The sequence below is a fragment of the Amblyomma americanum genome, chromosome 1 (genome assembly GCF_052857255.1).
Source record: "Amblyomma americanum isolate KBUSLIRL-KWMA chromosome 1, ASM5285725v1, whole genome shotgun sequence".
In the NCBI taxonomy this organism is placed as follows: domain Eukaryota; kingdom Metazoa; phylum Arthropoda; class Arachnida; order Ixodida; family Ixodidae; genus Amblyomma; species Amblyomma americanum.
The window spans coordinates 287,311,309-287,325,414 of record NC_135497.1 but is presented as its reverse complement, the minus strand read 5'-3'; positions in this window follow the sequence as shown (position 1 = coordinate 287,325,414).

Below are 14,106 nucleotides of genomic sequence, written 5' to 3'. Positions count from 1 at the left end.
CCGGCGCGCACCGCGAGAGGACTGGCCGAACCACTTTCCTTTCTCTTCTTGCACGCGGGCCACAATCGGTAGCAATGATGCGCGAAGCGACTCCGCCGGTGGGAGGGGGCTTCGCGGACGTCGAGCACGCACCACCGCCGCCCGGACGCAAGCAGTGGTGCTAAAAAGAAACAACGCAGACACAATAGTTGGCCGGATCCGGTTCCTCTGCCGGGAAAATACTGGGTCCTTCGTCAATGCAATCGGACAGGCCGTCAGTCTGTCACGACGCGACAACTTCGCTTGTCTCGAAGCGAAACGGAAGAGGTAGGGCTGTACGTGGAAGCCCGCCGCTGACTGCTGGGAGCGTTCCGCGTTTAAGCACACTCGGAAGATGAGAAGAAATGGCGATTATTAGTTTATAGTTCCCTGCAAATTATGGAAGGGAAAGGCGTAGGGGCAGACAGAGCTTGAGATTTGCGAAGATTACGCATGGCGACTTGTCTCGTGTGTGTGCGTACGTTTAATGCGGAAGAACTACTTAGCTCGGTTAAACCCAACTAATAATCTTGTGACGTCCCTTACCTTGAGATACCTGCAGAAGTAAAAATAATATGGCCGCGACTGGATTTCGTGCCTGCGGGGCGGCGCCAACAGATCAGCTTCGCTGGCCACTGAACGAGAACGCTATGTTGTCGCCGCAAGCGATCGCGCCTCGCGTTAAACTGCAACACACTCTCCAGCTGTCAATTGCACGTCGTCGTCTTCATCAACTTCCATCTGTGCGGAAAGTAACGAAAGGGAACCAAACGCGCATAACTAGCTTCCTGGGTATGTGGACACCTCAATCACGCTTTCAGGTGTGCGGCATGGGCGTCCACCTGCAAAAACATGCTTTCGCACAATATTTTGTGTAGCAATTTTTTATTGGTCGCGTGTACAGAACTCAACCTTTTCTTCTTTGCTCGAAGAAAGCATAGGCTGTTTTTTTTTTCGATGATATAAAATAGCAATGAGTTATTGGATCATAGCAGTAAACACAGAGCCGTGAAAAAAGCAGGCACTGACTTTCTTTTAAAGAGACACTGAGGACAACGTAGTCAAGTTTTGTTGTTGTTGCTAGTAACATCCGATAGTTCAGCATTTTGTGGCTTTGTTGCCGCTTGTCCGGCAGCGATAGGTGCATTTATTGCTAAGAGTTTTGGATTCGAAAGCTGAAACACTTTTTCCCGCCACTACGTTCAAACTCGGGATTCTCCGTTGACGAACTAGGACAACACTGACGTAAAGCAGCGGAAACGGAAACGAGGACTCCTGTGACTGCTGGCCGCGAGCGCTGCGTTCCCGCCTATAGCAGGGCCGAAATGAAAACTAATGCTCGCCGAACGTTGAAACCCTCTATCAGCCGTCGTCGCTTCGTTTACGTTTGCACCAAACGTTACGATCAATCCCGTTCCCTCTTCTGATAATGAAGGTCTCGCAAAGAACTGCGGCCTGCATTCGGCGACCTCAACCCGACACAGCGTGCGATGCTTTTGAGGGCTGGGGCGGCGGGTCTGGGAAGAAAGTCTTAGCGCCGAAAAGTTGGCAGTGTCGCTGTTACCGCCTGGCCACAGTCACGACGTATGTATAGCGACTGGTACGTGCGGGCATATTTTAATTCTGTAATAATTGTCCCGGACTCCTCGAAGGGCTGGTTACGCAGAGTCTTGGTACATTGACGAAGCGAACACGCCGACCAGTGCGTTTGCTAACACTTACGCGCGTTGAACATTGGCTATACGCACCTCTCTTTCATTGTCGCAGCTGCGTGCCGTTGAGCGAACTTCGTCTGAGGAGCACTTAGAGAGGCACTTGGAGGTCCTCTGCTGCTCCGCCCTTGTAAAATCGAGGCGCATAACGAGGCCATGCGGGCACGAAGAACGCATAGCCGCGAAGCACCCCAAAACACACCTAAACTCAACTGACCGCCTGTTGCGCCGCCAATTGCAGGTGTTCTTTGACTTCGAACATTCAGGTTGTCTTTTTTTTTCCCCTTTTCCTTGCGTGATAAAAGTGCACTGGTGGTTTCAAAAGACAACTTATATGCTTCACTTTCTATCAAACACGTAACCTTCATGCACGTTTGTCAGCCTCAGGGATCTATGGTGACTTTTATCCTATTTCATCATCACGCTTGTACTTGCGAGATTGGCCTTTGGTGGCGATACCTGTATTTTAGTTCTTGCTCTTTTCAACCTTACAAGAGGTTTGTATTCAGAAATAGCGGTGTTTTTGTGTTTAGGAGCTCGTATTCTATCGATACAAGCCAACTTCAATTTCTCCTTAGTGTCTCTTTAAGAAAGGCTGATCTGTCTGCATACAGCGTTGATACGAACAGCCCCCCCCCCCTCCCCCCGAATGATCTTTTTTACAGCTTGATATCCAGCACTGAGGAAGGAATACTTATCAGAGGCCCTTGTTATCCGAGCAGCATCACAAAAAATCTTCCGGAAGTCACGTGCTTTCGCAAGGACTGCTGGGAGTCTTGGCCGATGATGCTGGCAATAGTAATGTTGGGCGCAGCAGCGTTGTCTGCTTCACTGTCTGCTGCACATGAGAGGGCGCGCTGAGACGGCGGCCAACTCAAGGCCAGGATTCTTGGACACAAATTTTTAATTGTGAGGCAACTGTGAAATATCGAAAGGGACTCTGAAAGGGGCTCTCAATAATGGGGCGGTGTGCCTAGGATGTTAAAGGACACCGCTTCACAAATAACCTCCAGCAACAATTTTTTTAATGCGTTTTGTGGAATCTGAGTTATCTGTGGTTAAAATCTGAATTTCACGTTTTCGCGCTTTTCTCTTTCCTCTCCTCACTTTAGTACAGTGAGATGTCGGCGCTCACCCGCCAGCCCCTTCGCCGGCTGCCGATGCGCTGGAGTTCCGCGGGGGGCGGAGCTTCCGGCCGCAGACATGGTCGCAGTTGCGTGACGTCAGAACCAGTTGGCACGACGAACCTATGACAGCCCTCCGCTACTGACGTAACGAGCGCTGCATGACGCGTTGCGCGCGGATTCGGGTGAAAGCCTGACACCAATGGTAGCCCCGAGGTGTAAAAGCGAGAATATTTAAAAATATACTGTAAATGATTGGCTCGCTTTTGAGGTCTTGTACGCGGCATGTACGCTCGGTGCCCTATGTTCTACATAATCCCAGCGTATTATAGCCAACCTCAAACACCCTTTTCAGGGACCCTTTAAAGTACCGTTATGGAAATATTCAAGGTAGTGGTCCATTATTCCGATGCGCAGCAGAATATTTATATTAAAGTTTGTACATCACTCGCATCGAATAGTTAAGGCTGCCACAGAAAACCAACGGGGAACATTCCTGACGATAAAAACGTTAGTAGCAAAAAATGCAAGCATGCCGAAGGGTGGTCTGCGTATTGATTGTTATAGTGAAATCTCACGATATAAGAAAAAAATGCGTTCATAAATTGTTTCCTGTCGAACAATCCGCTTTTTCAGTGATCCTACCATTTTCGAAACGTGCTCCTCGTACGCGGGAGGTGCCGGGGTTCGATCCCCAGTGCCGCCTGGTACCCACCGGTTTCCAATGAGTGCAAGCTTTCTCCTGGCCTTGTACTCGGCTTCACTAGGATGAAATGATTGGAAAATGGGTATTTGATTGGTTTATGGTTGAGGGTGGCTTAACGTCCCAAAGCGACTCAGGCTACGAGAGACGACGTAGTGAAGGGCTCCGGAAATTTCGACCACCTGGGGTTCTTTAACGTACACTGACATCGCACAGCACACGGGCCTCTCGAATTTCGCCTCCATCGAAATTCGACCGCCGCGGCCGGGATCGAACCCGCGTCCTTTGGGACAGCAGCCGAGCACCATAACCACTCTGCCACCGCGGCAGCCTAATGGGTATTTGACCGTGGCTTATGCAGATGAATAGGACTTTTACCATGGCGCTCTTTCACCAGATTCCCTAGCGCCATTGAAATGCATCTTCATCGTCATTGAAATGCGCTTTTCAATCCTAGTTACAACTTAGGCTTCTCACTCCAGACAACGAGGCTGACCATAAAATTTTGAAGGAAAGTTGGGTTAATGGCTTTTTTTTTTTCGTGGGCCGATATACGCGTATATATTAAAATGCATTGAAACCAACTCTCTCACTCGAGACGTAAGGGATTAATCTCAGTCACGTAGCGGGAAACAATTGCTAGGCTCAGCCTTCCGGCCCAGCCGAGAACAAGCTGGCTGCCGAGAAACACACGACTTTTGTTATTACTGGGGTGGCACAGATAAACACACTCAGAGCCACGTATCAGTAAAAGCAAACTGCATTCTTGAGATACTAGAGAGTGATGGACGAGCAGGGTAGGAACGGAAATTTCCCAGAACATGACGAACGGTCACGGGGCAATTGTTTCTAGTCTTTTGGCCGTGGAAACTTGACAATTTGCTGAGTACTCAACGTTGTTGATTGATGACACTGGCTGTTATTACTTTACCTGCTCTCTCGTAGCGACTATAGCACCCGCAGTGAAGACGCGTCAGCAGCCACATCATGGACGAACGCCTGTTAGGGCTCCGGAAGTGAGAGGGGGTAGTAGAAGGTGGATAAAGAAGACGAGGCCACCAACCGCGACCGGCGGTGGCTGGACGGGATGTCTTCTCAAGCAGCGTCAGCCGCAAGCGACATCAAGGCCGCAGTGGACCTGTCCAAGCAGGCCGCGGACGAGGATGCCAAGAAGCAGTTCGCCAGTGCGTACCGCATCTACCGAAAGACGGTAGAGGCTTACCTCAATGCGACGTTAGCGGTGCGAGCTATGTGCGCCCCGTACCTCGACAGAGTACTAAGGCTCAAGGAATACGCGCGCGACGACCAAGAAATCCTTTGTGCGGGCCTGCCCGAAATGAAGTGCATCCATCAGCTCTCCCTGTTGGGTTTGCTGCTGCCTCCGTGGTGCCTCTCGGCTGTCACGGTCAGCGCGAGGAGAAAAATCTGCTACACAAACGACGTCGTAGGTATCGACCCGGTGAAGCTAAAATTAAGCCAAATCCTCAAGAACCCCAAGGCAAAAGGTGCGTCCGTTATCCTCCTCTACGGACCTCCCGGCAGCGGCAAAAGTTTTCTGGTGAGGGCAATCACATCCAAGTACCCGGACAAATCGGTTTTCATAGTCAGCATGGCGTCATTCATCGCCGCCACGTCGGCGCACGAAGGTGCTAAGCTAGTGAGCACGTTGATCAGGAACTTCAGGAAGCACGACTGCGGCATTCTCGTGTTGGAGGACATTGACAGCCTCTATCCCTCCGAACTGCCCGACAGTCCGGGACTTGAAATAGATGCCGTCAAGAAAGAAGTACTGGCATACATGAAGGAACTGAAGGAAAAGAGAGAATTCCGTGACGTCGTCGTCGCCACTGCGCGGAAGCCCTGGCGCTTGGAAAAGAACTTGCTGGAGATGTTTCAGACGAAGATAGCTATTCCCATGCCCTCCTTCAGTGAGCGAGTCACGCTTATTACGCGCGAGCTGGGAAAAGTGAGGTGTCCTTCTTTTACGGAAAGTGACGTTAACGAGCTGGCTTCGAGAACCGAACGCTACTCGTGGTACCAAATTATGAGCATCCTTAGACTGGCTCTGGCTAGAAATTTCGAGAAGCTCGAAACCGTCACGCTCAAGGAAGATGCCGAAAGGGTCGACCACCTCACGAAGGACGACATCCTCGTCGTCTCCGACATACTTCGTGCGGATGTGCCCGAGTCGGACTTGGCCAAGTTCCGAGAGTTCGCGATGGGCGGCGCCGTGGCCCCGTCGGCCGGTCACTCCGGCCATTTGGGCACAGGCGTCACTTCCGCCATTACGCTTCCGAGCTCGAGCGGTGGCTCCGGTATCGACAGTCGCACCTACGTCAGTGTGCAAAGCCCGGCGCCCAGCGTCTCGGACATTCGCGGCTACGTCAGCGCCCAAAGCCCAGTGCCTGGAATCGCCGCGGACGCTATCATGGACTTTCCCGTCGGCCCTCGAGGCAAGCCGGCGGCGTCTGCTTCCAGGGTTGCGGACACGGTTAACAGGAGTTAGGACGCGGTCGAGTTTGCTGGGGACTGTTTTCGGCTGTCTGAGTCAGCGGAACATACCATCTGTTCTTGCGGGAAATTAAAAAAAAACATTCATTAAAAGGTTTCACTGTTATCTGCGTCGCTCAAAGCGCGCGACAAATCTTGAGCCCCCAAATGTTCAAGACGGTCTCCTTGTATAGAAAACTGGGCAATCAAGGCATAAATTGAGCTCTGACTTGTAAACCCCCATCTGACTAATATTGACTTTGTTGAGACGAAGAACGGACGCGAGCACGTTGGAAGGTCTCAAATGTTCCCATTGTCTGCTGCTTTGTATTCAGGAGTGCAACAACTCCAGTCTATCTAAACCGCGCCTCGTGAGATAAAAGCTCTCAACGTGTTCCAGGTAGTGCAAAAAAAAAAAAACACGCACAAAGCACACGTTTCGTTGCGCTCTATACGTACAAAGGCAGCGACAGGTAGAATGCATGCGATTCACGCGTTGTCCGGATACTGAAATTCGATGAACATCTTTTAGCGTATTTGCGTCTCCGCAAACTCTGCCGGGATAAAAAGAAGAAGAAAAAAACAGCGATAGAAATCTAGTTGGCTTTCAGCATGCTGTAGGCATACGATATTGGTCTCTTTCAGCATGCCGAGATAGCACTCACACGAGTGCCCAGATTTCAAGAACGCCCCGCTACGCCATCAACGAGACTCGACGCAGACGCCCACGCTGGCCGCATTGAAGGAGCCATGCACCCCTCGATCGATCAGATGCACCGTTCCGTTCAAGAGTTTTGCACGCTTCCTGGCAATAGCACAGGCATCACCTTATGAAACGAAAGACGAAACTAACTCTAGCATTTGTACAAATATGCGCAGCAATACTTGTTTGGCGGAAGGGGTTTAAAATCTGCTACTAAGGGATAGTACTTTTTTAATAAATACGGAAGTTCACGGAACACACGGGATGCGAAATGATTTCCCGACAGAATACAGAACTGGTGTAAAACAGCCCCTTCGAGTCCTCGGCCATCACAGTTGGTTGCCAACATCGGTACCTTCCTGCAGTATTGACCCAGGGCTGACCAGAACTCCCAACGCACGGCCGCGCTTGTGTCCCATTCAACCACGAAGGCGTCTTCCTTTCGCGGGGAGGAGTCGAATCTGTCTAGGACTTTTCTCGCTTATATGAAGGCAGCAACCGTAATGTATCGTTTTTTAATGCTGCCGGATTTACACGGCGTCCCTGCTGGGTTTCGCGCCTGTGAGAAGTTAGCACTGTGACTGGTCGAAATTTTGGAGCAGAACTTGATGCACGAATTACAAAAAAAAAAAAAAATCACGGGCATATATGGCTACTGTTTGGCGCAACGAAATCGCTTGGAGGAAAAAAAAACCGCACAAAATGGTGCGCGCGTTCCAAAACGCGGTCCTTTATTTCTTCGCCGCCGCGGTGGCTGAGTGGTTACGGTGCTCGGCTGCCGGCCCGAAAGACGCGGGTTCGATCCCGGCCGCGGCGGTCGAATTTCGATGGAGGCGAAATTCTAGAGGCCCGTGTATTGTGCGATGTCAGTGCATGTTAAAGAACCCCAGGTGGTCGAAATTTCCGGAGCCCTTCACTACGGCGTCTCTCATAGCCTGAGTCGCTTTGGGACGTTAAACCCTCATAAACCAAACCAACCTTTATTTCTTCAGTGAGCGTGAAGACAGCAAGATATATCCACTGCCGGGACAACGTAACGATTCTCTCGCTATTTTGTTTATTTTGACCTTTAGTCATTTCCTGAGACGCTGCCACGCCCCGTTTTCGCCTAGATCGGACAGTTAGAGCAGCGGATGATGTCAGTGGGAAATAGCGAATGATAAAAAATATTTTACCATCCCAGCTCACCGACAGCCATATCCACGTCTCCGAAGCCAAGTGAGAGCAAGTCACGGCGGGTGAGAGAAGCGCACGTTGAGTGCTGTCGTGCGACTTGCACCACAGTGTGGTGCCAAACGCCGAAGCACGCAAATCTCGCAACAGATGTTTGCCGGCAGCATGCCATGAAAGACCACTGCAAGCCTAGAGGCGCCCATTGCACATGCGCATGAGTACATCATAGAGGCACATGTGGATGCGCGTTTTGTTGGCACTCGCGGGAAAGGAGTCGTGAAGCTTTTTGATATTGCGCGCGAGAAGAATAGTGCCGACTGAGAGCTGGCTTGTGCTCAACGCTTTTCATTGCTCAGCCAAGTATTTACGCAAACGCATAGGTCTTGATATTACATCCTACCGACCAATCTGACTGGATTTTGTGCCGGACGTGGTTCTGCTGTGTTAGGGTATATATGCCACGTGTAGCACGGGTTCACACACGTCGTGCCTTATACACGTGCGGCCCACTGGCAGTAAGGATTTCGGCAATGGTTCTGGGCGAATTTCATTGGTTCCCCCTTTTCTGTTCTATATTAATCTATAGGAGTAAATAATTGTAGCATTCACAGCCTCACTGTAAGCTACAACACTCAAAGTTCAATGTTGTCCTTTGCACTAGTCTCGCTGTTATTGTACGTGCGCAGCATGTGACAGCACGAGCTGCACAAAAACTAAAAACCATTTCCCTTCGCCCCCTAGACACCGTGCCATTTCCTGCAGCACCTCGTAACCTCAGGCGCTTCTGGATGCGATACCAGCGGTATTCGTTAATATCAGAAAATGAATCACTTCTTCTCTGAGGTCATCGGCGCGTTTAAACCTTTCGCGGACAGTGCCAGTCTTTCCTGAAGTCCTCGAGAGTAGTTAAACTGAAGCACCTCATCTCTGAACATCGTTGTTGCTTCTTCGGCTTTCACCACTGCCATTTCTTGAATGAATTCGACGAGCCGCGGGCGCTCGCATACCGCTTCTAGAGTTCATGCGCTGCAGTCATCATGGTCGCCCAGAGCAAAACGAGCTACCCGCGCCAGCAAGCTGCCATTACATTATACGGCTCGTGGCGATGTCCAGAATAGTCGGACGACTGGGCTAGGGCAATTTGCGCTGCCGAGGGAGCGGCGCTGCCGATGTACCTGTGCCATCGCGCAACCGACATTTGTCTCAAATGTCAGGGGGGCAGAAGTTGATTGAAGCGGGATGCTCAGTAGGCTGCAATTGCCGTCGACGCCCCCGACAAGGTGACGAAGTGAGAGGCCGTCGCAGAAGCCGAATCCCTGCATGAGCTCCAGCTCGCTCAGCCTCGTACTTTGCAAGACGATAGAAGAGCAGTTCGCACTCACTGTTTCTCAGTTTCATGTTCTTTAACCAGAACCAGCGAAGATTGCGGTTGATGCTCAACACCCTATCTAGTGGGCGGACGGAGTCGGGATTGCACTAAATGTTGCCAGCTTTGTAGAGCGAGTCGAAGTCCGAGTGCAACTGGAAGTCTTCCAGCGTGGCTGCTTCTTGAATGAAGGCGGCCGCAGGGATGAAAACTAGAACACGAAAACTTGCCTGCGCACGCGAAGCGAGGTCGTGTGATAGTGCGTATTTGAAGAGGATGTAGAAGAACGTTTCCGGTGGGTGCGGCAATTGGGATACGATCGAAGTAAATGGCTAACATCATCATTCCCGTTCACTCGGGTAATGTGTGCGACCCGCATAATGGGAGATGTTGTATAGGAGGCGGATGCTTTTCGTTAGGCTGTGTTCCCGAATGATGCGTGCTATAGCTCCACGTGGTTACTTCTTGTCAGAAGGCTGGCAATGACCGCGGAAGTAAGGTTGCCCTTTTTGGCGAGAACACGGAGGAAGATGTGGCAGTAGTGTTGCCTGAAGCCCAACACGCTGATGTGATGTCTGGAAAGAAGAGTGTTCTGTCAACTCCGATAGTCTGTGGGAATGTTACACCGAACGCTCCGGAAAGATTCCTCAAATTGAGTTTCGGGCTGAACAGAGAGCGGTTTTCACAACTCCTTTGGTAAAGAGTATTGTGTGGTCGCCTCGGCACAGGTCTGCGTCCAATTTTTCCAGGTTCCTAGAGCTGGCGATCGCACTATCTAACCTCGTCGAGGTAGGGCCATCACTGAAGAAATACCCTTTCAGGGCCAGCTTTTCAAGCAAGCAGCATGTATAGATGAGGTATTGGCCAAAGAGTTCCAATGATTCGTGGCGACCACACGTGGCGACGCAGGAGCTCACAGAGAGCTTGCTGAGGGTGCTCTTCTTCACAAGCGCCGTGATGTTTCCTGCCTCCAAGCCGACCATTCTCAGGGGGGAGACATTCAGGGTCGAGGCGGCACAGGGGCTAGGACCGTGCTTTTGGGAACGAGCCCCATCGTGCCTTTGAAGTGACAGTGCCGGTTGCTCGGTGTTGCCCATAGTCATAAAGAAGTCGTATGTTAGCTCGGGGACTTCGCTGTCACAGAACGAATCACTGCAGGTAGTTGGGCTCCTGAGAATGCGCATGTGTTTCGGAGATTTTATCCAGAAAACGTACTTGGCCAATACGTCGTTGAGTGTAATGGCTACAATACATCGAATACATTTTAGAACGGTAGCAATGAAGGTTATGGCGGCGTCACAACACTGGAGAAAAGACGGTTTGATGTGGACGTGCTTGTCCTACCATTCGCATTTTACCATGCAACGTGGGAAGCTGGCAAGGCGTAGTTCGCCGAGAGGGTCTTGCGGGTCTTTTCTCAGTTCGCCTTAAGATTTCATTGCACCCCATAAGATGCCACAGCGAACGGCACGCCCGGGGTCCCGCGCTTCTCGTGCAGCAGGAAAGCAGCTTTACGTTCTTTCCTGTGACTTTTAGGTGAGGTCACCACAGCTTGACCGCTTGTTTAGTTAGGTGTCTTTAAAAAATTAGCTGTTGTCGAACGGCCTGCAGAAGAATGGGAATGAGGTTGCGTGTAAAACGGCGTGTAGAGAGCCAATGAAGATTAAGCTGACTACTAAAGGTGCTAAGTTTTGTCATTTTCTCTTATTTTTGGGACTAGCCTCGGACGGCAGGAGTTTAGACAGCAATAGTATACAATAGCGTCGGGTAATCGGGCCGAATGACAGCGGTATGCTGCGAAGCTGGCGTTCTAACTGTCCTCTGCGCGAAAATAAGATAAAAATATTTAATTTTCTTTTCATTTTCTGCCAACAAGCGCAAGACTACGTTGGTTCACGCTCGTGTGAGCTTCTCTCGGCTGCTATCTCTGCACTCCTGATTCCTTTCCGTTCATTACAGTGTAAGGGCAGTGCAAAAAAAACAAAAAAAAAACGAGACACTTGAAGGCACACACGACGAGCGCCTACTAGCAACGAAGGCGTTTACTGAAACGCTCAGTATCAATACGGGGCAGGAAAACAAGGCAAGGAAACTGAGAAACAAAAACGAAGATTAGCTGCTACAATCTAGAAACGAAATCTCTTTCACCGTGAGAGCAAGGAATGACTCGCCGACACAGTGACCTGTCTTGGTTTGGTTTTAGGTTGTTTTTTTTTTGGGGGGGGGGGGGAAGGAAATGGCGCAGTATCTGTCTCATATATCATTGGACACCTGAACCGCGCCGTAAGGGATGGGTAAAGGAGGGAGTGAAAGAAGAAAGGAAGAGAGGTGCCGTAGTGGAGGGCTCCGGAATAATTTCGACCACCTGGGGATCTTTAACGTGCACTGACATCGCACAGCACACGGGCGCCTTAGCGTTTTTCCTCCATAAAAACGCAGCCGCCGCGGTCGGGTTCGAACCCGGGAACTCCGGATCAGTAGTCGAGCGCCCTAACCACTGAGCCACCACGGCGGGGCACCTGTCTTGGCAATGTCGTAGATTTCCACAATCTTCCGAGTGTTCTGGTCCTGATGTGTAAAGATGTTCGCTCCAGGTGGTCCTCACAGCTTTTATTTGTTTCCCAGTGATTTCGCACATGACAGGCAAGGTGAGTGCCCGTACCATTTTTTACCGCTCTGCGGTGTCCAGTGAGTCCCGTGGCATCGCTGAGTCATGCATAAGAGCGGCATTATTTAAGTCGTGTCAGCACGTGGGGAAGGCAAGTGTTTAAGCTCAGCTCTCTCGCGGCTGTCAACCGCTGGCTATCCTCACTACGTGATTTCCTGGGCTTTCGAAAAGATGACTAGAATGGTCAAAACTGTCAGTGGACAATCGAAATATTCTCCTGAGGATAGGCATCGGAGGAAACTAGCAGCTCTTCCTTACATTCATCGCACGGCGTATGGGCTTGAAAAGGTGGCTGCGCGTTACAACGTCGACGTTTTACTCTCTTCTCCGAATAGGATCAGCAGAATTAGTCGCGCGGCATAAAAAAAGGCCACCGAAAAAGAAAACGCGAGCACGCGCAAAAAAAAGTGATATCAAACATGCAAAGCCGATGGTAGCCTGCAAGCGAAACGTGGAATGTAAGATTCCTGCGTCATACGGTCCTGTGTACGTCAGCAAAACTGGCCGTTGCATCAATACGCGACTCACTGGACACCGCAGAGTGATAAAAAAAATGGTACGAGCACTCGCCTTGCCTGTCATGTGCGAAATCACTAGGAAACAAATAAACGCTCTGAAGACCACCTGGAGCGAACATCTTTACACATCAGGACCAGAACACTCGGGAGATTGAGGAAACCTACGAAATTACCACGACAGATCACTGTGTCAGCGAACTATCCATTGGTCTCACGGTGAAAGAGATTTCGTTTTTAGATTGCAATAGCTAATCTTCGTTTTTGTTCCTTAGTTTCCTTGTCTTGTTTTCCTGCCCTGTATTGATACCGAGCGTTTGAATAAACGCCTTTGTTGCTAGTAGGCGCTCGTTGTGTGCGCCTTCAAGTGTCTCGCCCCCCCCCCCCCCCCTTTTTTTTTGTGCTGTCATTCCATCAAAATGAACCAATACCAACATGCCCGACTTTTAGCTCTACTTCCCGCTACCGTAGGCCGAATTCATATTTGTCGTTGCAGAGATTACATGGAACTAATCACGGTCACTGACCAAGTCTGATTGCATTAAAATTGTTCTACATCCATTTTACCCTTCGCTGATGTAAATTCAGAATGATAGAATGCAGCCGCTTACTGTCGGCAGCAGAAAATACGCCCACAGATGCACGACGAAAGGCGGGTTGGCACAAGGACGTGTCGAGCGGCAGTTCACGAACGTGCAGCTGGCTATAGAGTACACGGCTGTCCGGTTGCAGTGCGAGGAAGGCCGGCAAAAGGCAGCCGCTTCCAAGGAAGCATGGGGAACTCAGCTTTCCACAACGCATTCCTCTCGCAAACCGTTATGCGGGCTCTGAAAACCACCTCGCCTTCCCGTAAAGCGGTAAGAAGGTTTTCGTTTTGGATGTCTAGAATGGAAAGTTGTGAAACCCGGCCGAAAGCGTGACCCCAGAGCCCGCCGATGTAGCGGGGCGGCGCTAAGGGCAGTAGCGCCGTATGGCGCGGTAGGCGCGCGTCTGTGATGAGCCCATCGCTGTGGCCGCACTTCTCCTATCCGAGAGCAAAACTGTCGATGTTGAGAATCGCTTGATTTTTTTGCCTTGCCATATTATACTTAAAAGAACGTCTCCTGAGTGCACATAATTTCTCCTGTCAGCAAGTGTTCTGTTGTCAGTAAGTGTTCGCGCGTTGCTCGGCGCGAAACAATCGCGCCGAGAACCAGGCGAAACATGATCGGGAACCCAGCGACTGAGCAGCCGAGTTGGTACGGCGCGGGCGTGGGCGGCGCGGATTATTGTTCCTATATACAGGAACACTAGCGCGGATAAGCTTAAAGCGCCGCTAGCGGCTGCTCCACATTCTCCCCTAGCGGCGTCGGTGCGCAAGGGGGTCACGCGCGGCCGTAGGAAAGCTCAGCGGTCTTCACACCTTACCATTCTAGCCACCCTAGCTTTTCGGGTTTCACGAAAACGATTAACTAGAAAAGCTAAAATTGACAACATGGTTCAAAAACGGCAACTCCCCTGTGTGCTGTGCGTTGTCAGTGCACGTTAAAGATCCCCAGGTGGTCGAAATTCCGGAGCCCTCCACTACGGCACCTCTTCTTCCTTTGTTCTTTAACTCCCTCCTTTATCCCTTCCCTTACGGCGCGGTTCAGGTG